Raw genomic sequence first — 27,254 nt, 5'->3', positions numbered from 1 at the left:
ATTGGGCAGAAAAAAAAAAACCTGCAGGAGGCAGCTCCCAGGGAAGAAAGGTCCCCTGTCCCTATCCTAGAGCATAACTAGCCTTCCCATACTCCCTTCAGCCTTTCCTAGTTCCACCAACAGGATTTCTTGGTTATAACGTGGTAAGACCCCACCCAACAAAATTTGCAGCCTTTTCTCTTGTTTTGGCTCCATTGCAAGAAGAGTCCAGCCGGTCTTTATCTTCCATCAAGTAACTGCTCACATCAGACAAGCATAAGCCCAGTTCCTTTAACTGCTTCATTCCCATCTCCCTTAACCTAGTTTTGAAACCATCACTCTCTAGTGTATCAAATACCCACTTCCCTAGTTGGGAAATCCTGGCAGCATCTAATATACACAGGCCATATCCCATTAACCAGGATCCTTAAGTCTCCCATCTGTGAAATAAACCCAATCAGTTGTAACAAATGGTCACTAAGGGTTCTAATAAGACATGCCAGAGAGACTGAACTTCACACTCAGGTAGATTGAGGCTCCAAACCTGGACCCACCTAGCTTTATTGTTTGGAGAAGTCACTCCATCTCTTAGGGCCTTGGATTCCTCAGCTTAAAAACTGGGTGAGGCCAGGTACAATGAGATTACATGTCTAGAATCTCAGTACTGAGGAAGCTGAGAGAGAAGGATCAGGATACATTTCTGACTAGCCTAAATTACATAGTGGAACCTGGCTTCCTCCAAAAAACTAGAGGGAGGGGGAAGAAGAAAAAGAAAAAGAAAGAAAGAATGGAAGAAAGAAAATCCACCAAGGATAATTGTACTGATTAACTGCAAAAAGTGAAAAAGTGTGCAGCCTCTGGCACACACATCTTATCTTTATCCCCTGCTTTAGAACATCACTTCCCAATTAAGATATAATCCACTGTACTGTAATGGGTCTCCCTTTAACAGCATTCTTTTCTTCAGTATAGTCCAAAACCAGTAGAACACAATAGGCTTTTAGGAGTCTTTGTATTTTGTTCTATTTAAATACCCAGCACCGTTTTACAATCCAGCAGCTAATGTAGATAACCCCAAAGCAGATAGTAGATGGAAGATAATACTAAGGTAAGTGTCTTCCCACCTACACTGTGCAGCCTGGCAGCATAGGCTGCATATGAACCTAGCAGGCCAGTCAACACCACTGAAGTACAGCCATCCCCCCACCCCACCCCACCCCTGTTCTGAAATCAGACTGGAACTGTCACACACTGCGAAGAGAAAATGTCACCAACCTGCATCCAATCAACCATAAGAGCAAGTTTATAAGGACAGGAAGTTGTTACAGAGGTCCAGGGAGTAAACACACGTCAGAAATTTTATAGTTCAAACATTATAGTTTCCTTTTTGCTCCTTTGGAGCAGTTGTTTAAATATTCAGTTTACAACATAAAACCAAAGTTTAAATGTCACCAATATCTCTCAGACCTGGGGATGCTATATATGTAGGCTTAACTTTCTTGCTATTTTATTTTAAAGAATCTGAATCACAAATCCTTGATAGTAGCAGTTTTTTTTAACTTTTAAAGTAAAATATTTGAAAAGAAGCATTAAAGAGGAAGTTGCTGGACAATTAAGGCTCCACAGCTGGGCACAGTAGCATATGCCTTTAATCCCAGCCGCCCCAGAAGCTGAAGCAGGAGGGAGGGGATTTACATGTTTAAGGCCCATCTGGCATCATGAGGCCCCATCTCAAAAAATTTTTTTTCAATTAATAAGCCGGGGACTGTAGCTCAGTGGTAAATTGCTCACCTATCACATGCAATCTAAAGTAGAGGAAAAAGAACAAAATACTGGCAAAGGGATATATATATATATATATATATATATAATATAATATATATATCATGGAAGTCGGGGCCTGGGGATGGCTTAGTTGGTAAAGCATGTCCCTTATAAGCACAAGGCCCTGAGTTTGACCCTAAGAGCCCAGGGATTAAAAGCTGGGTTTGGTGGCTGGTGCTTGCAGTCTTGTGGGTCGGGGGGGGGGGGGGGGGGGGGAAACAGTGGCAGACAGATCTCTGAGGTTAACTGGCCAACTAGCCTGGTCTGCTTGGGGAATTTCCAAGTGAAGGAAAAGACCCTGTCTCCAAAAAGGTTGGTGGTGTTTCTGAGGTGACACTAGCAGAGGAGACGGCTCAGTGGGTAAGTGTACTTGCCAGCAATGCTGACAACCCCAGTTCAGCTTTCAGAACTCTCACGGTAAAAGGACAGAACTAATTTCTCCAAGTTGCCCCCCTCTCACTTGCGCACACACATAAGGGGAAAATGAAGGGGAACAAAAAAGGAAGGAAGGAAGGAAGGAAGGAAGGAAGGAAGGAAGGAAGGAAGGAAGGAAACATAAATCTTAAGTGTTTCAAACTCCTTTACTCCCTTTGATTGAAAACGCTTTTAAAAAAGCAGGGAGTACTCAACCAGTGTTGGAACGTGTGTGTGTGTGTGTGTGTGTGTGTGTGTGTGTGTGTGTGTGTGTGTTTGACAAAAATGCATTCTGAAAATGCAGTGACCTCTCTTAGTTTCATGACTGGGAGGGGAAAATGGATGCTAAAAATTGGAATTGGACTGTGGGCTTGAAATTTTGATAAAATAGCCGGATTTGTATTTCCTACATTATTAAAATATGCTGGAACTTTTTAAAGTTCTAGTTTGAGAAAATTTTATATAAAAAAACACATTGTAAGATCCAAAAACACTTATTTTGAATAAGTATTGTGAAAATTTAGATAATTCGGTAAAGACTGTCTGTTTCAGGCTCTAATGGCCAGGTTGGCACCATATCACATCCAGAAATGTGGAGCGTTCTATTCAGTTCTATCCATTTTTTTCAGATTGCTATTTTTAATATGTGTTTATAGTACACTGAAGACATTTCAGTCAATCAAGTATTAAGAAAAAGAGCCACTATGGCAGGGAGACACACATGGTAGTCTTCATTGTCAACATGTCTATGAAACTGGATAAATATTTGTTAGTGTTCCGTTTTGATAAATACAAGGAACACACGGAGCTGAAAGAGGATCCTATCAAAAGAAATGCGGGTTTTTCAAAGGCTGGGGCTGCTTTCCCAGGAAATAGCTAAGGCTGCCAGGGCGGGTAAGAGGGGTTTGCAGACAGCCTAGACTTTTGACCATGTAATACAGTAAATAAGTAGCCATATATAAAATAAGAATGGCCATTTTGTCCCATGAAGATAAAGGCCTGAGCGAGGTGAGAGAGCTGTTGGGATTCTAATACCCACAGCTCACCCCACTTCCCTCCTCTGCAGCAGGCTCTGATTGGCTTCATTTCCTGGCTCCTTCTGCCTCACTGGGTTCCTTCTTGGAAACTTCTTTCAACCCCTTTACTTCTTCTTCAAATTTACTTCATAAACCTTCAAAATATTGCAACTGCTACCACTCACTGCAGCCTGATTACAAGGTGACTGCTGCACGAAAGACCCAGAATCAGACCAAGGTTCTCTTTTTGGCCACATTGGCTGACATTCTAGAACTCTGCCATGGCACAACAGAACTAAGGAGAACAGCAAGAGTGAGAGGCTCTAAGTTCAGCCCTTCTTCTCAGTGCTGGGAGAACTTTAGCAGTGGGTCTTACTAAGATGGTTTCTTCATGCACCAATGCCAACCACACAAAGTCATGGGTGTATGATGACAGAGATGGACTGGAACAAGAAAGCATTTTATGTAACATAAAGCACAAGTCCCACAATTTTCAAATGTAGTTACTGATACCACAGCAACAGCAGCACCTGAGAACTTAGAAGAAATGCAAATTATCCAAATGGCCACAGACCTACAGGCTGGGAAGTTTTAGAGGTGGGATGCCATAGTCTGCACATCAACATTCTCCACATGACTGATACATTCTGGTCTGAAAACTTGGCACTTTACAAGTGAGCTTTTCCCTATAGTTCTAGAGAGACTGAGCCCACAGAAGGAATGTTAGTGTCTCTGTGTTGCAATAATGCTATCATGTGACAAACATGACAGTTTGCCCTCCTTTGTTCTTTGATCTTAAACCATCCTTCAAAATAATGCCACCCAATCCAGCTCACAGACTCCCATAATGCTTCGGGTCATACAATTGCTGACATCTTTGAGGCCTAGGAGACAGTCTGAACAAAGAAAGTCCAAAACCCTAACGGAAGCCTTATTTTTACTATAGCTTCAACTATACCAGAGATAAATCCTGTGTGTTTCTACCTGGCACACTGTTGCCAGAAATTCCATCATGATGGCTTCTTAAGCTGCCTTTATCCCTCTCCCAAAACACCAGTGACGCTAGGAAAGAGAAATGGAAGAAGGTATGACCATTTGTTCTCCAGAAGCAGAATGCCCGCAGCCCTGCTTTGGGAAGAATCCCCCAAAGTAAGTATCTGGAGTCACTGTAGACAACTTTTACTTCCCTCACATTTTTTCTAAATGTAAAGTGTGCCCACAGATATATAATTAGAGGTATAAAATCCTTAGACATTGGTGCTGGAATATCAGGCTGAGAGGGGGTAATAAATATACCCCAGAAGAGATAGAAAGAAACAAATGTGTAGATTTTCGTTTACCTGTTTACCTGTGTCCTGTGAAAGATAGAAACAGCACCACATAACCATCACAGAAATGGGTCTTCCAGTGTGGAGGTTTAGCCCTCTGCATCTTTACCTTGGAAATTCTAGTGACCCTTTTTAAAAATTATTTTAGCCACCCAGTGGTGAGGCATGCCTTTAATCCCAGCACTCGGGAGGCAGAGGCAGATGGTACTCTGTGAGTTCGAGGCCAGGCTGATCTACAGAGTGAGTTCCAGGATAGCCAGGGCTACCCAGAGAAACCCTGTCTTGAAAAGACAAACAAAATAGAAGTATTTATATTGTGCAGTATAATTTAGATAGCATTTTCACGTACACTTACTTACTACAGCCCATGAGAAAGAAAAAAGTCTCAATTGCCAAGGAAGAAATATATGAATCTGTGATTCCCAACTCTAAGCCTACTTCATCATCTCAGTGTGCATTTTCAAATTTGGTTGTGCCCTACTGTAGAGACAGCATGCATTAATGCTCAACTCCCATGCTCCCTCAGAAAGAAGGGTACCAGGGCTTCAGTGCCCTGGGGCAGTGTGTGAATCCCAGGCTCCCATCATTCGAGTAGGTTCCCAATTTACTCCCACTGTTTACCTCCTCCATGCTTTTAGAGCACAAGAGCTTAATGACTTCACAGATGGGCAACATTGTCAGCCATGGAGAAGAGAGTCTGCTCCACATAATTGTACTCTGAAAATATCACTGGGGAAGTGTGCGGATGAGTCACAGAGTTGGCAGGGGGACTTCTTAAAGGCCAGGCCCTCTGGTAATGAACAACAGGGCTCTCTTGAAGGTGGCCCAGGCATGTCCTTCCCTGACTCTAGGCCGAGGCTTGTTGAGGCCAAAAAGAAAAGACAATGTTTGCTCTATCACTGAGGTCAGCATGGTGGCCCATGCACAGAAGGTGGGCCTAAGCTATTCTAAAGCTCCTTCCAATTCTGCTGTATGCAAAACAAAGCCCTTTGTTCTATGAGCTAGCCTTGTCACTTCTCAAAGCCTCCAGCTCCCTGCTCTGCAATAACAAGTTACAAATTCGTCCTTCAGGACCTGTCCTCCATATGTGACATCACATAATACCTGCCAGGCATTGTCCACCATCATATCTAAGTGGAAATGTCTAATACTAAATGATTTCTCATTGTCCTCTACAAACCAGCTCCCAGCATCAACTCATAGTTGGCCATTTTCTCAGGCATCAAGAGACTATGATAGAGGTGTCATCTCCTTTATGTTGAGCATCTGGTTTGTCATCACTCAGTTTTGTTTCATGAGTACACTCTGCACGCCACTACATGGTTTTAATGAATTTTAATGAACCTTCTTTCCATTACATTCTGTGAACTAGCGTTTTCATTCTTGCTCTACAGTTCTGAAACCATAGTCCTCAACCCTTGCTACAGCTTAGAACTCCTTAAAGTGTCCAAGCTCATCCCTAATGACTTCTGATTTGGGGGGTCTTGTTTATCAGAATTGCAGATACCCATTATCCTGGACATTCAGACTTACAGTACATAGAAAGGACACATAGTACATACACTTTGTGATCTTGTCAAAATTTACATTCGAATTCAGGAAGCCTGGAATGGGTAGTCTATGCTTATTTTGCCTATTGTTTTATTTGTTTCGAGACAAAGCCTCACTCTATAGGCCAGGCTCACCCACAACACAATGAATCACAAGCTGGCCTTGAACTTGTGACAGTCCTCCTGCCTCAGCCTCCAAAGTCCTAGGATGACAGGCATGAGGCACCATACCCAGCAACATGCTGTGTTTCTGCATGTCTCTCAAACTGTAAGGTCATCTAGATGTCCCTTGTTTCCAGGCACACTCTGAGTAGCAACAGCCTAGAACTCCAAGAGTGACAGTCTCTCATTCTGCCTGGCTATATAAGGCCCATGCCTCATCTCCCACTGCTTCCTGCTCTCATCAAGTCAGCTTGGCTCTCTTGACCTGTAGACTTTACCACACCATCTGGTTTTACCTGGAATGCCTGACTCCCTTATCTCTGTCTAATTAAACCTCTCCTGTATGCCAGGACCCAGCTCAGGCTCTGTCTCTTTCTACCTACTCAAGTTTGCCAACCCTTTCTCCCTCTAATCTCTCAGAGTGATAGAATCGGTAAGTCTCTCATCAAATGAAAGTCTTCATCTGGTGATGGAAAGGAAACCCATAGACTGGGTACCATGCTTGCAAGTCATTTTCCTTTCTAAACACTGTCACAAATGGCAAAAGCCTACTTGGTAATGACTAAATTAGATCAGTGCTCTTGGGATTTTTTTCAAATCATCTATTTAGTCTTCAAAATATCTTCAGAAACTGCATCGCAGTAGGCCTGTGGGCATGTGAGCCATTGTGGAGTAAGCTATATACATGTCAGGGGCTGAAGTGGCTCCTGTGAACACTCAAGAGGAACCATATGATAGGGCCTCATTCCACCCAGCTGTCCCCTCCACACCCACTGTACTGATCAGAAGATGGAAGACCCATAAGACAGTCACTTAGGAACAGATGTGGGACCAGAATGTAGCTTTCTGAATTTTGGATGATTTTGCATCCAGCATCCCCTTAAATGGCTCCATTGCTCTGTGTCATGGAGATGAAACTGGGAGATGCTGGATGGTAGTAGCATGCTGCAAGATGTCTATCTGCAAGGTCAGACAGAGGTCACAGTAGAAAGCTTAACCTCCCTAAGATAAAGGAGCTTCCTTTTCACTCTGGCTTCCTATGGCCTCTGCAGGTAAAGATCTATGGTGTGGAGCCCAGATGATTGTCATGCTGTGGCCAGGAATGTTTAATTGGATTCTGAACAATGAGAAGCAGCAGCGAGCTGATTTTGTCAACCCTCTGACAAGACAGCACAAGCACTGTGGTCACTTGCCACTGTGGTGGCCAGTGGGGCACTACCACCATGTAGATTTCTATCTCCACCTGTGGGGATTGTCAGGTTAAAGAAATTAAGGGGATATGGTGACACTTCCAACAGAGTCACTGCCACCTTGTTGTAGATTCTGTGATTGCAAAGAATTGTATGTTCTATCAGGAAACAACACAAAAACTCTCTTTTTAGCCCACTTCCGTCACAGCAAATTTCTCTGAGCCAACAGTAATAATTTATTTTCATAATGCTTCTTCATTTCTATGCTGTTCTTTAAGCCTGAGATAGACTGAGACATTATGACCCCTACTTCATAAAGGAGTATACTGGATTTGTAATGCCAGGGCATGGGTTGGCCAAGGTTATACAACTAGCAAATGGTTAAGCCAGAACCAGGGCTCATTTGCACTGATAGGACAGAGGTGGGTGAGGAAAGCAGGCAGATATGGTGGTGAATGTGACGCTTTCAGCAGGAACATTGACAAGGGACAATTTTAACTCCAACATCTTCATTCCTGTGTCTCAGTCAACTTCCTGTTGCCTGCAAGAGGTAGAACTCTCTGCTATTTCTCCTCCACCACGTCTGTCTGCATACTGCCGTGTTCCCTGCCATGATGATAATGGATGGAACATCTGAAACTGTAAGTGAGCCCCCTCAATTAAATATTTTCTCAGAAGAGTTGCCATGGTCATGGTGAATCCTCACAGCAATAGAAATCCTAAGACAGAGATGGACTCATGAAGCATGTTTATTACTGTATTATTTACAATAGCAAGGAAAGGGAACCAGCCTAGATGGTCATCAACAGAAGAATGGATAATGACAATGTGACATTTATACACAATGAAATTTTACTCCGATGTAAAGAAAACAATGAAATAATGAAATTTCTCAGGAATGGATCTGAAAAGTATTAAACAGAGTGATTCGGTTTCAGGAAGACAAAAATCACATATTCTCTCTAATTTGCAGATCCTAAAATTTAGTGTTTATATGTATATAAATAAAGGGGTATGAGATGGGCATAAACTAGGAAACTAGAAAACAGACCATGAGAGGGGAACAAGGGGTCCTGAGAAGGTGGAGCAGTGCAAAAGTCAAATGTAACTTGAAAGCGGAAAGGAGCCTACTCAGGGTGGGAGACTATAAGCTGGGGTCCGGGGAGGGGAAAAACAAATTTTGTTTGAAGAAACCTAATTTTGTTTAATGAAAATTAATTCCTTTAACATTAAACAAGCTTTGTTTAATGAAACTTAATTCTTTGTAAGCTAATAAATAATAATTTACAATGTTAAACATGTCACTTTTCCTAAAATCAAGCACAATGTTTGCTCTTTCAGTCTTGCCCATGAGTGAGTGTTGATCATTTTCCTAGTAGGATCTATATACTACTGAGAAAATACAAACAACAGCTACAAACCTTTAAGAAAACTGACTAAGTAGAATCCAGAAAAAAGACAGGGCTATTGAAAGTCATAGCCATGAAGTCAAACTATCCGGAAATGACCTCTGTGCACCCAAAGCCCATGGTGCTTTTCGGATGGAGCTAAATCACGTGAGAAGAGTATACAAAGGAGACCCTGTGCAGTGCACAGACTTCAAGAGGACAATCCTCTTCTTGAAAACCATTCTAAAAATAGTGAGGATAATGTAAGCACAAACCAGTCTTGAATAGAAGAAGACAACCCCAGTGGTTACATCTACAACACAGCTCCAGGAACATCTCAGAAGAGGGGACAGAAAGATTGTAAGAACAGGGAGCACTCTGTGGGATTGTGTCTCTTAGAAACAACAGGAAAGCTACACCCATGATACAATAGGGCTGCCTAAACAAGACCTGAACAGTGACAACATCAATAGATATGTTAATGCAGAAGAAGAAATCCTGTAAGGTCCCCACCCTAGACAAGGAACTATAAGCATCCAATGACTGCTGAGGAAGGAAGAATTAACCTCCCCCAGGGATAAAGAAAGTCTCCTTATTGGTTATCCAAAACAAAGTGGTCAGCCTCAAATCATATACACACAAGCCACATTAAACAGACTCAGAGTGTTGTGTATGGGTGTGTGTGTATCTGTGTCTGTGTGTGTAGCAATAATAATTTTTTAAAGAAACCATCAATTTGAGAGGGAGTGAGGGAGGGGAAGGATATGGGAAGACTTAGGGGAGGCAAGAAGAGAGGTGATATAAATTTTCAACTTAAAAAGGGAGAAAAGTAAATGGCAACAAAGCAGAGGAAACTGCAAGAGATTCTAGCAGGAAGCAAATCAACTCAACCTGATGCTCAATGGAAAACCACAGTGACAGGAGCTGGGGCACTTGGCCCTGTTAAATCTATAGTTGAGGTTCCAGGCTCATAACACTGGAGTAGCTTGAAAACTACAGAGAAAAACTACAAAATCATAAAAAAAAACTGTATAAAACTGTATAAAATAATTGGAAATTGATCAAAGCCAGACATAAAATAGAAAGACATAAGCTTTTGAAAATTGGGAACTGGGGCTGAAGAAATGGCTCAATGATTAGGAGAACTGGCTGCTCTTCCAGAGGATGGTAGTCCAACTCCCAGCATCCACATTGTGGCTCACAACCCTCTATAACTCTAGTTCCAGGGGATCTAACACCCTCTTCTGACCTCTATGGACAACGAATACACATGGTATACAGACATGGTCAACAAACACACATGCATGCAACACATTCACAAACATAAAATGAAAATAAATATTTTTTAAAACCAAAAACAGAGTGTAGGCTACTAGAAAGGCTGGGAAATTATAAGAAAGGTATTAAAAAGATGGGCTCTCACAAAAGGTCTTATCCTAAAATAATCTGAATATAAGCTATACCCAAATTCCTGATTGATACTATAGCATGACTTCATGAAGAAAATTCCAGAATAGCCAGCAGAAGCAATAGTTAGGAGCTGGAAGAACATTGTGGGAATTTTTCACTGCTGCTTAGCTGGGGCATTCCCTGGGAACCAGAAGCCCACTGCAGCCAGGGAAGCAGGTAGACTAACTGAAGGTGTTCACCTCTCCTCTAATCCTATACACACCATCTCACCCCAAACTCTGAAGCAGACCACCTGCTGTGGCTCCCCTCCTCCAGGTCCCCATCTTCAGCATAGTACTCAGATCTTCTTCCCCAGTTTTCCTCCCCACCCATCCAGTTATCCTGGCCCTGACTCCACCAGGCATTCCCTGGGAACCCTCCAGACAAGCTTGACTGGGAAGTAGGTAAGCCAGAAAAGCAGGTAGGTAAACTTGAGATCTTCACTTTCCCTCATCCCCTCCATAGCCAATACTCCAGTCTCATCCCAGCTCTCAGAGGATGAGAACTGATAGCAGATACCTCAACAGACTCTCTGTTGTGCCCTCTCCTCACTCTCTTGCCCCCATTCCCAAGTGACTAAGCAGATCCTGGTGGAATACCATGCTTTCCTCCCTTTTATGAACCTCAACAGCACCCTTCGTTCCTAAGTGTCAGCTCCTAATAGCTGAGAACACATTTTATCCTGAACCCTTAGCAGGATCCCAGAAGAATTCCGGACAATATACAGGATCCCAGGCAGCTCTGTGAGTTTGAGGCCAGTCCGGTCTACAGAGTGAGTTCCAGGACAGCCAGAGCTGTTACACAGAGAAACCCTGTCTTGAAAAAACAAAAGAAAAAAGAAAGGAGGAAGGAAGGAAGGAAGGAAGGAAGGAAGGAAGGAAGGAAGGGGAGAGAGAGAGAAAGAACAAAAGAAAGAGAGAAAGAAAAACGAAGGAAGGGAGAGGGAAAGAAAGAGAGGGAAGGAGGGAGAAAGAGAGAGAGAGTGAGAGAGAGAGAAAGAAAGAAAGAAAGAAAGAAAGAAAGAAAGAAAGAAAGAAAGAAAATTATGAGTGGATTGGGAATAGAATGGAATAGAAAGATCACGTGGGGAGGGGGAGGAAAGAAGAGGATGAGAGAGGGACTACAAGGAAAGACAGATAAAAAATTAAGGGCCATTGAGGGGTAGTATGGAAACCTAATACAGTAGAAGCTTCCGTGTGTGTGTGTGTGTGTGTGTGTGTGTGTGTGTGTGTGTGTGTGTGTGTGTGTGTGTGTGTGTGATCTAAATAAATTGCCAAATAACAAGGGAGACAGAGCCCCCATCTCTTGTCACCAAATCAAGTTTTTAGTACTGTGATTGTATTACATCTAATTGAGTTGTTGGCCAAAGGGGTCCTATGTGAATCCCCAAACTATTACCAAGACTGTATAGGTTTCTCTCCACAAACTGAAGGCAAGGCTCCATTGCTGAAGACAATACCTACACAACTCACTGAACATGGAGAAGCAGAGCTGGTGCCTACATTGAACCTTCACCTCTATGTGCTAGAGTTTATGGTATAGGAAGGTACTCTGAATGCTACCTAAGGAGAATCATAAACACAAACCCGTTGATCTACAATGATGTCCCACCTGCAAGATATGCTAGAGCAATGGTGGCACAAACCTTGAGAGAGTAACCAACTAATATGTGGTTTGACTGAAGGCCTGCTTTATGAGAAAAAACCCATACCTGACACTGCTTGGATGACTAAGAACCTGAGACTAGATATCCCAGGGATCTATGTAAAACCCAAATAATACTGTTCTTAAAAAAAAATCATAGCAATAAAATGAATCCTAATGACATTCTGCTCTACTCATAGATCAGTCCCTTGCTCAGTCATTATCAGAGAAGCTTCTTCCTGCAGCAGATGCAAACAAATACAGAGACCCACAGCCAGACACTATGCAGAAAATGAGCGACCTGGGAACACTCAGCCATAAATGGTATGTCTCCATCAATTCTCTCCCCTTAGGCCTCCAAGAACCCCATGGAAAGGAAACAGAAAGAGTAAAAGAGCCAGAAGGGATGGAGGACACCAAGAAAACAAGGCCTTCTAAATCAACACCATCCATACACACATAAACTCAAAAAACTGAGGCAGCATGCACAGGGCCTGCAAAGGTCTGCACCAGATGGGGTCCTAAAGTTTTTTGAGGGGGGTCCTAGAGTTTAAAGGAGAAGTGGATGCATGTCCCCATCCCCAACCCAGAAACAATCTCTATTTTTTAACTACTTGCAAATGAAAATTTAGTTTCTCCAAAGGAGTCTTACTTGGGAAACAAACTACTTTAAGGGTAGGCTGCATGCCCAGCAGTAGATGAACAGCAGAAAATGAACTCAATGGCATCTTTAGAGGTTCCGTGTTTCATAATGTCATGCCAGGAGTTTTCTTTTTTCAATTTTTATCTTACTTTTATCATATATATTTTATTATTAAATTAATATATTTTATTATATTTTATACTAAATTGTATTATTGAAGTTATATATGTATAATTGTATGCATATATATATATATATATATATATATGTATCCTTGTAGATCTTTTGCATGCTTTGCATGTATATTATGGCTTCCAGTTTAGTGTTTTTATCAGATTCCTCTGCATCTCTGTCCATTTCTTCTTGTACCTTCTGGGACTTTTTTTCCTTTTGTTTGTTTATTTCCTACTATTCCAATGTGTTGTGTTTTATCTTATTACATTTCATTTTGATTTTTCCCCTTAGAAGCCTGTTTGTTTTCTAATGAGAGAAAAGTGATGAATCTAGCTGGGAGGGGGCATGGGGAGAAACTGGAAGGAGTAAGCGAGGAGAAACCATAATCAGGATATAGTATTGAGGAAAAAAAAGCTATTTTCTTTTTTTAAATAAATCTTTCTCTTTTTTTGAGACAGGGTTTCTTTTTTTATTATTATGTACACAACATTCTGCTTCCATGTATATCTGCACACCAGAAGAGGGCACCAGATCTTACAATGGATGGTTGTGAGCCACCATGTGGTTGCTGGGATTTGAACTCAGGACCTATGGAAGAGCAGTCGGTGCTCTTAACCGCTGAGCCATCTCTCAGCCCTGAAAAAAAGCTATTTTCAATAAAGGAAATAGTATATATTAAAAATATATGTATATAATAAAACCATGTTATAGTATTTATAATTTTTATAGATATAAAACATATTTTAAAGAAAATTCACCTAATTGAAATAATACCCTCACATGATTCTCATTGTATCTGAAGTAACATAGTATTTATTGTAAACTCACTGAAATAAGCATAAAAAATTTAATACCTGGAGCAACTGTGCAGTGACACAACTAAAAAAGACTTAAGATGAATTGCTAAAGCATATTACATTGACCCCAAAAATAAGAAAGCAAGGGAGAAAACCACTTTAAGAAATAGAAATGAGTATTAAAAACAAAACATACATCAATAATTGCTTTAAATTCAGACTAACTAAATACTACAATTAAAATGATTATTTATTTTTGGACTAGACAATTAAAGTCACTATCCAACCATGTGTTACCTATCAGATACATGCTAAATATAAAGACATATGTAAGATAAAAATTAAAAGACAAAGGAAGGAATACATAAGAACACTGATCACAAGAAATCTAGAATGGCTAAAATAGTATCAACCAAAAGGGACTTACGGGGAAGAAGCATTACTACAAACAGAATTGATATTTCCTAATGACAAAATAGTCATTCCTCCAAGAGGCATAGCAACTATAAATGTGAAAGTACCAAACAACTGAGCTCAAAAACAGAAGCAGAAAAATGGAACTAAAGGGAGAAAGGCATCCACAATCATAGGTAGAGATGTTGATTCCTCTTCCTGAGCATCTGACAAAACAGATGCACTATTAAAACATCAAAAATGATGCCAGACATGATGGTGCATATCTTAATCCTACTCAAGAGGCAAAAGATCTTTGTGAGTTCAAGACCAGTCTAGTCTCCATAGAGAGTTCATGCTAGCCAGAGATATACAGTGAAACCCTATCTCAGATAGATAGATAGATAGATAGATAGATAGATAGATAGATAGATAGATGATAGATAAATGATAGATATTTAGATAGATATAGAGAGATAGATGATAGATATTTAGATAGATAAATGATAGATATTTAGATAGGTTGATGATAGATATTTAGATAGATAGATTTAGATAGATAGATAGATGATAGATAGATAGATAGATAGATAGATAGATAGATAGATAGATAGATAGATCAGAAACAATGTGGAATAGTTGAAAGCACCATCAACCTAGTTAATCTTTATGAAACACTAAACAGAAAATGAAGAAAATACTATTTTCAAATTCATGTTAGATGTTCATAAATGGTTCCATAAAACAAAGCACAACAAAATTTTTAAAACTTAAAATCTTATTTTTAAAGTGAGTTTCCTGTTCTCTTTTCTCTTACTATAACAAAATGCCTGGATCTTTTTTTTTTTTTTAAGTAAAGAAACTAGGTTTATTTAGCTTTCCAGTTGAATCTGTAAGGTCAAGATAGATTCTCCAAACTGTTTAGCCTCTGATGGTGGCTGCATGAAAACACAGCAGAGATGCAAAAAGGGGAACAGCTATTCGCAGATGAGCCAAGAAAATGGAGTGTTCTCAGTGTGAAACAGCTCACTCTGGTAAGGATGAACCAAAGTCCTGCAGGAATTACAGGAACCCCATCTAAAAGAAACATTTTCCAAATGATCCAATCCCATTGTACTAGACCCTGTGTTGAAAGGTTTTAGCAACTTTCATGATTACCATACTGTAGACCAAGCCTACATATGTAGTATCTCACCAACATCAACTTTTTTTTTTTGAGACAAGTGCTGGGATTATAGGCATATGTTACCACACTTGGCTTTCTGGGTATCAAACTAATGTTTTGTTCATGCTAGTTAAGTACTCAATAATTGAACTATATTCCCAACCCACAAACCAACTTTCACATTTGTTATTTTTCTATACTCTTTGTTACTGTTTTTTCCATGTTTATTGTTTCCTTCCTTGTACATACTTCTGGTTTTAATTTGTTTCTTAAGGTGGGCACTAAGGTCATTGATTTAAAATCTTTTCTTCTGTTTTAATATAAGCAATGGACACTAAAAATTTCCCTCCAGACACTGCTACATCATATACATACAATTCAATGTGCTTCTATTCATTCAGTTCAAAATATTCTCTGGTCTTTATGACTTTTTTGATACATTTTTTGTTGGTTCTTTTGAAGGGCTATACTCAATTTTCAAATATTTGAGGGTCTCCAATGTTTTTATTGATTTAAAATTTTAACTATATTATGGTGTATCTCACAGTTTGGATATGGTTTGCCTCTCAGTAGTTCATGTGCATCTCTCAACCCTCAACAGAGAAGTTCCTTTTTGCTGGAGATAGCAATTTATACAGAGACCCACAACTAGTCAGAGTGCACTGATTTAGACACTATTGAAGGCGGGGTTAAAATGAGTCCACCAGGTCCAAGATAAATGATAAATAGGTATTTATTAGGGAAACACTTGCACAGATAAGAGTAAATAACCACTGCGGTCTTCCTGCTCCAGAAGATTTAGTCTCTGCCCTTCAGATGCTCTCTGTAACCCAAGAGAGCACAAGCCAGCCTCTCCTCTACCTTATGTCTGCACCTGAAACCACGCCCAAAGGGTGTGGTCATCACCACAAGTCCACTAGCAAGGCAAGATGCCACTACACACTATAGAATGGTTAGCCTTAATTGGATATACTTATCATATTCCTCCTCCCAAGGCTTTGGGATCATTGTGAAAGAGGGGACAAAAAAATTGTGAGAGCCAGAGGTAGTGACTAACTTTGAGGAAATGGTGCCTTCTGAACATGACAGAGCAGTTGTACATATGCCCTTACAGTGGCTGTGACAGCATTCACAAGATCTGTGCAAGCTCAAGTCAGACAAGATGCCACCATGGAGAGGGAGGTGGACACAAAGTACCACCCCTAGCTGAGGACTGTTGGCAATCGGTAGTTGCTGGGAGGAGAGTCTGTTTTCTTTAAGGGGGTCAAGAAGCCATTGCTAGGTCAATCGTGTTCCAGTAAATGGCCACATATCTGAGAATATATGGGAAGCGCAAAGGAAGACACAAAGTTGGGTGGGCAGGGAAGGGAAGACAAGCCTAAGAGAAGTTAGGGGAGTGAGTGGGTGACTATCAAAAGGCATTGTATGAAATTCTCAAAGAACTAATTTTATCTTTTAATTTTTAATTGAAATAGAATTATACCACTTAAAGAACTAATTTTTTTCAGTGAGAAAAAAATTGATGAACTCCTGGTAGGAATAACAAAACAGAAAGCACAAAACTGTCAATATTGTAAAAGAAGGGTCTACTCTACAGTTCTTCCTCTCTAAGGTTTCTATCTCAGCAGATTCAACCAACTAGGGAGCAGAAATATTTGGGGAAAATATGTGTCTGTAATGAACACATATAGCTTTTTCTTGGTGTTTTCCCCTAGGTCATACAGGACGACAACTGTTGACATAGAAGCTCCATTGTATTCACGATGCCACGTGATCTGGCACCCATCTAAAATATACAGAGGGATAGGTACAGCTTCTGTGCAAATAACTATGGTCATTTACATATCATGAGTACCCACAGATTTTGCTATCAATGAGCAAACCACTTCTCCAAGGATACTGCAGAACAATAGGATAATGAAGAAAATTAGTACCAGGAAAAATAAGTAATTTAACAAAGAAGAAAATAAGTAGTAGAAAATGTATATAGTTTCACAAAATAACAAATTAAATGAAATAAATCTCCTGCAAAAACTAAGACTTTCTGAAATTAACAAAAAACCAAGTAGAAATTTTTAATATTTCAAATGTTTAAAATTGAATGTATTATCAAAAGCCTATATACAAAGAAATCATCAAGTCCATATTGTTTCACTGGTAAATTCTATCAGATGTTTAAGGAAAATGAAACCCTTTCAGAACTCCCCAGCTAATTATATAGTCAGCATAACACTGCTGCTAAAGACTGACAGCCACATTATGGGAGATAAAATTATATATCATCATGCCTCATGAGCAGCATTAGAAAATTAAATTCAGCAATACAGAAAAGGATAAGGCAAACCCTGACTACAATAGAAGTTTAACAATTAAAAAATCAAAGAATGTAATTCACTATATCAGCAGACTAAACAAGAAAACATAATATGAGGTTGAAAAGTGCTTAACAAAAAAAAAAAGAAAAGTGCTTAACAAAAATTCAACATGCATTCAAAATTAAAACTCACGGATCTAGCAACAGAAAGGAAATTCCTGAGCTATCAAGATGGCTCAATGGGTAAAAGTGCTTGCAGGCAAGCCTGATTACATGAGTTCAATCCCTGGAGCCTACAGTGGAAGGAAGACCTGATTCCAGAAAGACATCCTCTGATTCCACACACAGTTGTGGTATATGTACATTCACAGACACACACACACACACACACACACACACACACACACACGCACGCACGCACGCACGCACGCACTCACCCACGCACGCACGCGCATGCGCACGCATGTGCACAATTAGTAGTAATAATGATAAATAAAACTTAAACTTTTAAAAATGAAATTTCCAAGGTTGGGACAGAGGAGAGGAGATAGCTCAGAATAAAAGCATTTACCATGAAGCATGAGGATCTAAGTTCAAATCCTCAGACCATATATAAAAGGCCAGAAAGACAAATATGTGACACAATCATCCACAATGGCAACATTTCTAAAGGAGATGAAAGATGGGGACTGATTCGCCTGGCATGTTCAATGCAAACAACAGCAGTAGAAGGTGACAAATGACTGCCAAGGCTGTGCTCAGACCTCCATATATATACATGGCACACATGTGCCCGTATTCACACATAGGAGTGTATGCATACCCATCCATGTATAACACATACACACAGAAATAAGTTATTTTTAATAAAGAAAGGAAAATCTTCAAAAAACACATAGCTAGTAAAACATGGAACGCTTTCCTCATTTTTATTCCCCACTGTATTAGAAGGACTAGCCAGCAGAATTAGACAAGAAAAATAAATTAAAAGTAATAGAAGGATTGAGAAGAAATGAAAGTGTTTTATTCACAAACATGTAGAATTCCCAAAAGAATCTACGAAATATTGCTAGAATTAATAAGCCAGCCTATCAAGTTAGCAGTATACAGTCAATGCAGAGAAGTTAATTATAGTCCTAGAAAGTAACAACTACAAAAAGTTCTTAAAATAATTTCCCTTAACAGTCACATTAAAATTCATGAAATATGCAGTGATAATTTCTCAAAGATACGTGTGAGACCTATACACAGAGAACCACAAAGTGTGGCTGGGAGAAAATTTAAAACTTCTAAGTGAAAGGAGACTCGCTATTTTAAATGCCTGCTGCCTGATTACCAACAGTTGGTTGTTTTGTTTCTTTTTTTTTTTTTTTCAGTACAAGTCTTTTAATTCAGGATCTTGTTTCTGGAGCTGGGTAACTTAGGTCTTACTCATCAGCCTGCTGCACTGTTCCCTTTTCAGACACACAGATGCCATCCAAAAACTTTCTGATATCCATGTTTCTAACTGTTGTGGCTTGCTGAATCAGAGCTGCTGAATTTGAAACAAATTCAATATCATTTCCTTCAAGGATTAATCCATCCTTCTGGGCTTGAGAAACAGAACAAGCAACACCTGTCCTCATCTGAACCCTGCGGATGTATTTTTCACCCCCAAAATTTCAGATTTCAACCAAAGACACATGCTCATGAATAGCAACCTTGATGGAGAAGTGAGCATACGCAGACCCTGCCGTGTAATGGAGACTCTTTACACCCTTGCTCGTGTTTTGAACCAGACTGCAGATGGTTTGGACAGTTCCTTTCTGTTACCCCACCATTTGTCAACCTGGAGCCTCTTCTTTTCTTGCCAAGGAGACTGAGCTCTAAGCTCTACATTGATGTGACTAAAGTCCCTCCGGAGGTCCCTCTGGGGCCCTTCACAATGACCATACGACCCCTTCAGAGTTTTATCAGTACTTTCTGGAATGTCGACAGTCTGAATGCTGAGAAAGGTCTTCATCCTCGCAGTAAATGGGGCAAAGAGCAACAACAGTTGCTTTGTGAGTTTCTGGATTTTACAATGCTGTGAAAACAATACAACTTCAATCCAAGCTAGGCCTCAGATTTTGAATTTTGACCTTTTCCTGGGAGAGGATTACTCTCTCCTGAGGTACTGGGCAGAGGTACCAACCTATGACTCCTAGTCAACTACGTGCTCCCAAGAGTAAACAGTGATACTCCACGGTTGCAGTGCCTCAGGCTGCGGTGTTCTGCAGGTTAGTCTGGCACATGCACTTTTCACTAACAATACTTCCAGCCTGTGATTATGTTCATCGAGATATGAAACCATAGTAAGTTGAGGTATGTCTGTAGTTTTAAGAGCACAAATTTAGAGGTTGGCAAGATGGCTCAACAGCGCTTGCCACCAAGCCTGAGAACCTGAATTCAATCCTGGAATTCGCATGGTTAAAGAATTAAGCCACATGAGAGAATGGACGCCAACAAATGATGCTCTGAGTTCTACATGCACACTCATGTGCATACACTTGCACGAACACACTAAATAAATACAAATGTAATAAATAGGTAGATAAATGTAATTTTAAAATAACACAGTTTTGTAGCACCTATACTGCCTAACAGCATTAAGACCTAGCACATAGCTGAGATGATCCACACAACATGCTAAGCACATATAAATAGATCAACGGGGCACTTATGGGTAAGGTAGTAGATTAGAAGCTGCCTTCCCATGATGCAGTGAATATAAAGAGTTAAAAATAACAAATAGACTTGTAAAGACTGAAAAGGGGGGCAGGCATCCGAAGTTCACAAAGGGACAACTGAACAGAACAAAGACCTGGGCAGCTTGGGGCAGTGGGGAGGGTGTAGGGGGAGGAGGACCAGGGGGCAGACAAGGGGCACAGAGCCCAGCTACATGGCTCCATAGTGGGGCAGAGGAACAGAAGCCTAAGGGGCTTCTGAGGAGAGGCCCCAGTGGAGACAGAGACAGTCCTGGCATAGGACTAGCCTCGAATCCTGAGCTTTGGCAAGGCAGTGACTCCTTCAGGGGGGTAAGTCAGCAGTGCAGGGTAGTTCCATATGGTCCCTGATCATGTGTCAGACAGCTTCAGTTGGCTCCCATCTGAGAAGAAACCTGTTATTTAAAAACTGAGCTACCTGTAGGGCTTTTCCACGTCAAAGGGCGTGAAGATAGCCTGTCACAGACCCCGGATAAAGAAGAGCCAGTGGTGGGAGGCAGCCATGGATAGGGAAAGAACCAAATGCTAACAAGCTAAAAAGCTCAGGCACAGGAACCTGGCCTCCAGCAGCTTATTTCACAGGGCGAGACAGCCTGCAATGGATGTCTGGACACCAATCTCCTCACTCTGTAGCTTGACAGTCCCACACCTGAGATCAGTATGAATCAGCTCCCACTGACCTAACAGATACCCCTAGCCTCGTCCCTCAGTAACTGATAAATACCCAGCACATTTTTAGAATTACAGAGACAGGTCAGTCTGTATGGCCCTCGCTGCTGTGCCTACGTCCCAGAATCCCATCGCAATTGTGAGAAAATTTCCTGGCCCAAACTTAAGTCTGCTAGGGTGTACACACTAGGGCACCTTGGGAGGTGAGAGAACCTGGCCAGCCCACAGAAAACAAAGCTTAGAATGGTAAAGGCCCACCCATACACAAAGTAAAAGCCACTCTGGTAGACATATGACACTTGTCCCATCCCAGACAGCACCCCATAAAATCACAAGAAAGACAAAAGGGTTCAATTGACACTTTACATCACACATCCACCCAGCAGACTCCAAATTTAAAAAACCCAGTCGAGGGGGCAATCAAACCCTCATTCCCCTCTCCTCTACTTCATGATTTCTCTTTTCCCCCCTTTTACTGCAATTTATTAGTGTCTAATTTTATCATACATATTGTTTTTTGTTTGTTTGTTTGTTTGTTTTGAGTCAGGGTCTCTCTATGTTAGCTGTGGCTGTGGAACTCACTCTGTAGACCAAGCTGGCCACAAACTCACAGAGATCTGCCTGCCTCTGCCTCCTGAGTGCTGGGATTAAAGGTGTGTGCCATCATGCCTGGCTTCATATATATATATATATATATATATATATATATATAATATATATATATATTTGTTTAGAGGAAAACTTTTTTCTCTATTTTTTATTTGAATTATAAACAAGATTGTTTTACATGTCAATCCCAGTTCCCTCTCCCTCCCCTCCTTCTCTGCCCCGCCCCAACTAACACCCTACCTATCCCACACCCTTTCTGCTCCCCAGGAAGGTTGAGGCCTTCCATAGGGGGTCTTCAGAGTCTGTCATATCCTTTGGGATAGGGCCTAGGCCCTCCCCCATATGTCTAGGCTGAGGGAGTATCCCTCTATGTGGGATGGGCTCCCAAAGTCCACACCTATTCTATGGATAAGTACTGACCTACTACAAGAGGCCCCTTAGATTTCTGAGGTCTCCTCACTGACACCCACATTCATGGGGTCTGGATCAGTCCCATGCTGGTTTCCCAGCTATCAGTCTGGGGACCAAGAGCTTTGAGGAAAACATTTTTGAAGTTTTTACTCAACTTCTTCCACTCTATGTTTCATTTGTGTATTATTTTTTATTATTGGGCAATCATCTGAGGCTTTTTTCCTTTTTAAAAATCTTTTGTACTTTCTTCTTCTGATTTATTTTTTGAAACTTATTTAAAAGATTTTTATTTCATTTTAAGTATACAAGTATTTTGTCTGCATATATGTATGTGTTCCATGTGTGTGCCCATTGCTAACAGAGGCCAGAAGAAGACATTGAATCTCCTGGAAGTGGCATACAGGACAGCTGTGAGCCACCACGTGGGTGCTGGGTATTGGGCCCAGGTCTTCTTCAAAACTACTGAGAGCTATTAACTGCTGAGCCAGCCCCTCCTCTTGCACTTTGTAACAATCTTCTTCATTCCTTTTTCCTTCTCCTTTTCTTTAGCCTCACTATTTTCCTTCTTTCCCTATCATTTTCTTCTATCTCATATACTTACCATTTCTACCTTTACCCTAAAGCATTTAAAAACCTTGCAGTGGTCCGCAGTACGTTCTGCCATTTCTATTCTACCATCTTGGTGTGTGTTCGTGGGTTTGCATCAGTTTTAATGGCATTTCTATACCTTGTGCAGTTTTCTCTGTTACAGTTACAGAAGTTTGTTTTCTCTTCTCTGAGTGGTACTAGAGCTTGAGCCCTCAAGAGCTGGCTTCCTGCTGCTAACTTCCCCCAAAGATGCTCAATTTGCAACACCAAGCACAAAGAACATGAAAAGCCAAGACTCCACCTAAAGGGATAACTCCTCAACTACAAAATATAAAAATGGATAAAATGCCAGATGAGGAATTCAAAAGTTTGCTTGTATAAATCATCAGTGACATAAAAGAGGACAGACAAATGAAGTAAGGAAACCCAGCACCTGGAGAAAGAAGTCAGCAACATACGTGAGAAAACAATATGGACCAGAAACTAAACAAAGAAACTGACACTTTGAAAAAAGTTAAGTCTGGGATTGTCATTTAATTCAATCTTGTTTGTAATTCAAATATATAAAAAATAAAAAAATAAAAAAACAAGAAAGAAAAAAGTTAAGTAAGAGTTGAGGATGTGGCTAAGTTGGTAGAGTGCTTTCGTTGGGCATCCACAGCCCTGTACAGTCTCCAACCCTGCATAAGTGGGACATGTGGAGACTCCTATAATCCTAGCTCTAAGGAGATGGAGTAAGAAGAATCAGAAGTTCAAGGACATCCTCATCTATATAGCAAGTTCAAGACCATCCTAGACTACATGACACCCTGTCTAAAAAGACAAACAAAACTAAATATAAATGTTGAAAATTAAACTCAGCAAATCAAATAAAAACAGTCAAAAATAATCATAATAAAATACTATCACCAATAGACCAGACTAACTGGAATAAATAATGTTAGGGATGTAGGACAAGACTGAGGACACAGTATATTCAGACATAAACTTAAAAACTAAGTGAATCAAGGTATGGTGGTATATGCCTTTAATCCCTGTGCTCAGGAGGCAGAGACAGAATAACATCAGATCTTTCAACAGAAACTATAAAACCAAGAAATCAGAGAGTGATGCATTTCAAGCCCTAAAAGTAAACAAATGCCAACCGAGATTGTTACATCCAGTAAAAACATCCTTTAAAACTGATGGAGAAGTAACATTCCCAAACAAAGACAAACTAAAGCAACTCATGACCACAAGGCCATGGGTGTAGACAATATTTAAAGGTATCCTAAACATGAAGAAGGAATGTGAATAGTCTTAACTGTGGTGGCATGGTAAAGACGAAATTTCGTAAGAAGAGTATGTGTACAGAAGGGAACTAAGAATCCATCATGTCCACCCCAGTAACCCATCAAAACATTAATCAGATAGGGGAGAGAAAAAGGAACAAATAATAGCCTAACCAACCAGAAAAAAAATAAAACCACAGGAAATAGTAAATGTCTCTCTAAAATAACCCCACAATTGATAGACACATACTATCTGAATATATTAAAAACAAGATGTAACTACCAGTTGTCTCCAATAAACATGCCTTACTGACAAAGGCACTCAACAGACTAAAACTAATTATAAATATATTGTTTGCCAATTATTGGAGTTCCCAATTTCATAAAACAGAAACTAATAGATCTGGGAGGACACATAGACCATGATATAAAGAGAATTGGGTGACTTCAAAGCCAACTCATGCTAACATGTCACCCAAGTTAAAATCAGCAAAGAAAACTTTAGAGTTAAATTACACTGTAGATAAATGGACTTAATGGATACATGTAGAATATTCCATCTAGGGCTGGAGAGATGGCTCAGCCATTAAAGGTTAGGCTCACAACCAAAAATATAAGAATATTCCATCTAACAAACACAGAATATGCACTATTCTCAGCATCCCATGGAGCTTTCTCTAAGAAATATCACATTTTAATCCACAAATCGCCTCTTATGAAATGCAAAAGAATCAAATAATTATGTGCATCTTATCAGATTATAGTACAGTAAGATTAAACATCAAAAGCAAGAAAAGCTACAGAAACTACATAAATATGAAAATGAAAGCACAACTTACCAGTACAGACAGTTCAAAGAGGAAAGTTTATAACTGAGTACTTACCATAACATACAGAGATTTCCAATAAATAATATAACTCATGGTTTCACAAAAACAAAGCCAAGGAAACCCAAAAGCAGTAGATAAAAGAACTAATAAAATTCAGGCATTAATAAACCAGAGGGGAAACAAACAATACAAGGAAGTAATTAAACAAAGAGTTAGTTCTGAGAAAACATAAATAGGATTGACAAACTTGCAGCCAAACTAACCAAAAGAAATGGAGAGAAAACGCATGTTGGTAAATTTACAGATTAAATAGGAGATATTAAAAACAGAGACCAATATAATTCAGAGAATAATTAGAAAGTATTTGAAAATATATTTTGCATCCCTTGAAATTGGAAAATCTAGAAGAAATGGATAAATTCCTAGACACACGATAACTACACAAATTAAATGAAGAGAATATAAACAATTTAGACAAAATTCTCAGGAGCATCAAGATTGAAGCTCTGATAATCTCCTAACAAAGACAGGTAGGTCCCAAGAGCTAGCCTGCCAGACAGCATACCTGGAACAGTGAGTTTCCAGTTCACTGACAGACACTATCTCAGGACGGTGTGTCAGACAGCATTGGAGGGGGACATCCAACATCCTACTCATTAGCACACTCATGTTTGAACCATATATACATGACCAAAAAGTCATGAATTTCACATCTTATATTTATACGTGTTTAGTGTAATATTTTGCCTTTTAAAGAAGAATCAAGGTGTGATAGCTCACACCTGTAATCTCAGGATCCAGGTGGCTGAGACAAGAGGATAACCATGAGTTCAAGGCCAGAATATATTCTGTCTAATGACTGAATAAATAACAACATGACATGTAAGCAAAATTAAGTTTTTACTTGAAATTTCTGAGTCTGAGAAATGAACTTAAGAATGAAAGAATAGCCGGGCATTGGTGGTGCATGCTTTTAATCCCAGCACTCGAGAGGCAGAGGCAGGCGGATCGAGTGTCAGGATAGGCTCCAAAGCTACACAGAGAAACCCTGTCTTGAAAAAACAAAACAAAACAAAAAAACAAACAAACAAACAAAAAAAAGAATCAAGAGATAACAACAGGACAAGGAAGTTGGTAAGTCTGTAAGCAGGTCTAACATCTAAAATCAGGCTTCCAGTGATACAATAGAAGAGGCTATGAGAAGGGAATTGTTAAAAACACAAACAAATCACTACATATGAAATGCAATGAGTCTTCAGATTGGCAAGGCCCACTTGCCAAATGCTTAACATCACAGCCAGAGTGCACCATGGTCTTGTAGTGTGCAGTCAGTTTGTACCACCATCAGTGTGTGTCAGTGTGAACCGATCATGTACCATGTAATCAACATGTACCTCAGTCTTTTAGTGTTAAGTCAGAATGTCCTACCAGCATACAGCATGCATCATTGTGTGCTGAAGTCATGTATTGTATGGTCCGTGTATGCTATGGTCATGTAGTGTGTGTCAGTGTGCACTGTGGTCATAAATTGTGCAGTCAGAGCTGGGCGTTGGTGGCGCATGCCTTTAATGCCAGCACTCAGGAGGCAGAGGCAGGCGGATCTCTGTGAGTTCGAGGCCAGCCTGGTCTCCAGAGTGAGTGCCAGGATAGGCTCCAAAGCAACACAGAGAAACCCTGTCTCCAAAAAAAAAAAAAAAAAAAAAAATGGTGCAGTCAGTGTGCACCAGTCTACTAGCACACAGTCAATGTACACAGAGGGTCTCGTGTGTAGATGGGTATGGACTGTAAGAGTAGTACACTCCACACCTCACCAAGAAAGAAGCCATGGAGGCCAACATCCAATACACCATGCCCTGTATTCTGATGCACCAATCCCACAGAGTAGTTTACCCAGAGCACCCTTCTACCCTCGAGTCAAGAAAGTGCATTTTTATTTTTGTTGTTCTACATGAAGACACTTTCTGTGAACAATTACTAACCAAAAAAAAAAAAAATAGATCTAAAGCACAAACGCCAGGAGTGAAGAGAGAAGCCTAAAACTTCCAAACAGAAAAGGGTAATTAACGCAGAGAATCAAGAATCAACTGACATCTTATTTCCCATGAGCATGTTGGTAAACAGACAGCAAAGAAATCATGCCTTCAAAATTCAGAAGGGGAATTCTGCACACAGAGAAACGATGGGGGTGGGGAGAATCCTTGGATTCCAGTCTTTAAAATCTTGCCTCCAGGCAGCCTTTCTCAAGAAATAAGTTATTAAGGCATAGGATGGACAAAAACAGAAGGCATATGACTCAGGAATCGAGGGATTTAACCCAAAGAGAGACGAAGGAAGTTCTCACACTCATGGAAAAACAAAACAAAACAGCAGCTGTGTGGTGGACCTAGAGAGCAGAGGAACTCAGGAAGAGCATCTACAGGGGAAGAAATGTTAAATGACTGACAGATTATCTAACATGTCTGACCACGTGGAATGCTGCAGAGCTGGAGGAAGACACAGCTAGAGGTTCTAATACAGCAAAGGATGAACAAAGACACACATCCAAAAAGCTTTGCCATGACTGTGAGACCTTGTATAGCATCTCACTCACCTCAGTAGTCAGCTGTATTTCTTTGGTCACAATGAAAACATTGATTCTGGCATTTTAATAATATCCCCAAGCCTGGTGAGATGATGCAGGCCTGTAACCTAAGCAACTCAGG

The 27,254-nt window shown here is 40.3% G+C and overlaps 1 protein-coding gene and 1 pseudogene across 1 annotated transcript in view; both read right to left on the bottom strand.

Moving 5' to 3' along the window:
* Positions 1 to 27,254, bottom strand: part of Cacna1d (calcium voltage-gated channel subunit alpha1 D) — a 435,186-nt gene that overhangs the window by 307,634 nt on the left and 100,298 nt on the right. The gene's annotated exons all lie outside the window — the stretch shown is intronic.
* LOC100773473 lies at positions 18,856 to 19,432 on the bottom strand (annotated as a pseudogene).

The sequence above is a fragment of the Cricetulus griseus genome (assembly GCF_003668045.3).
Source record: "Cricetulus griseus strain 17A/GY chromosome 1 unlocalized genomic scaffold, alternate assembly CriGri-PICRH-1.0 chr1_1, whole genome shotgun sequence".
NCBI lineage: Eukaryota > Metazoa > Chordata > Mammalia > Rodentia > Cricetidae > Cricetulus > Cricetulus griseus.
The sequence above is the reverse complement of the archived record's forward strand: the minus strand, read 5'-3'. Positions and strand labels throughout refer to the sequence as shown.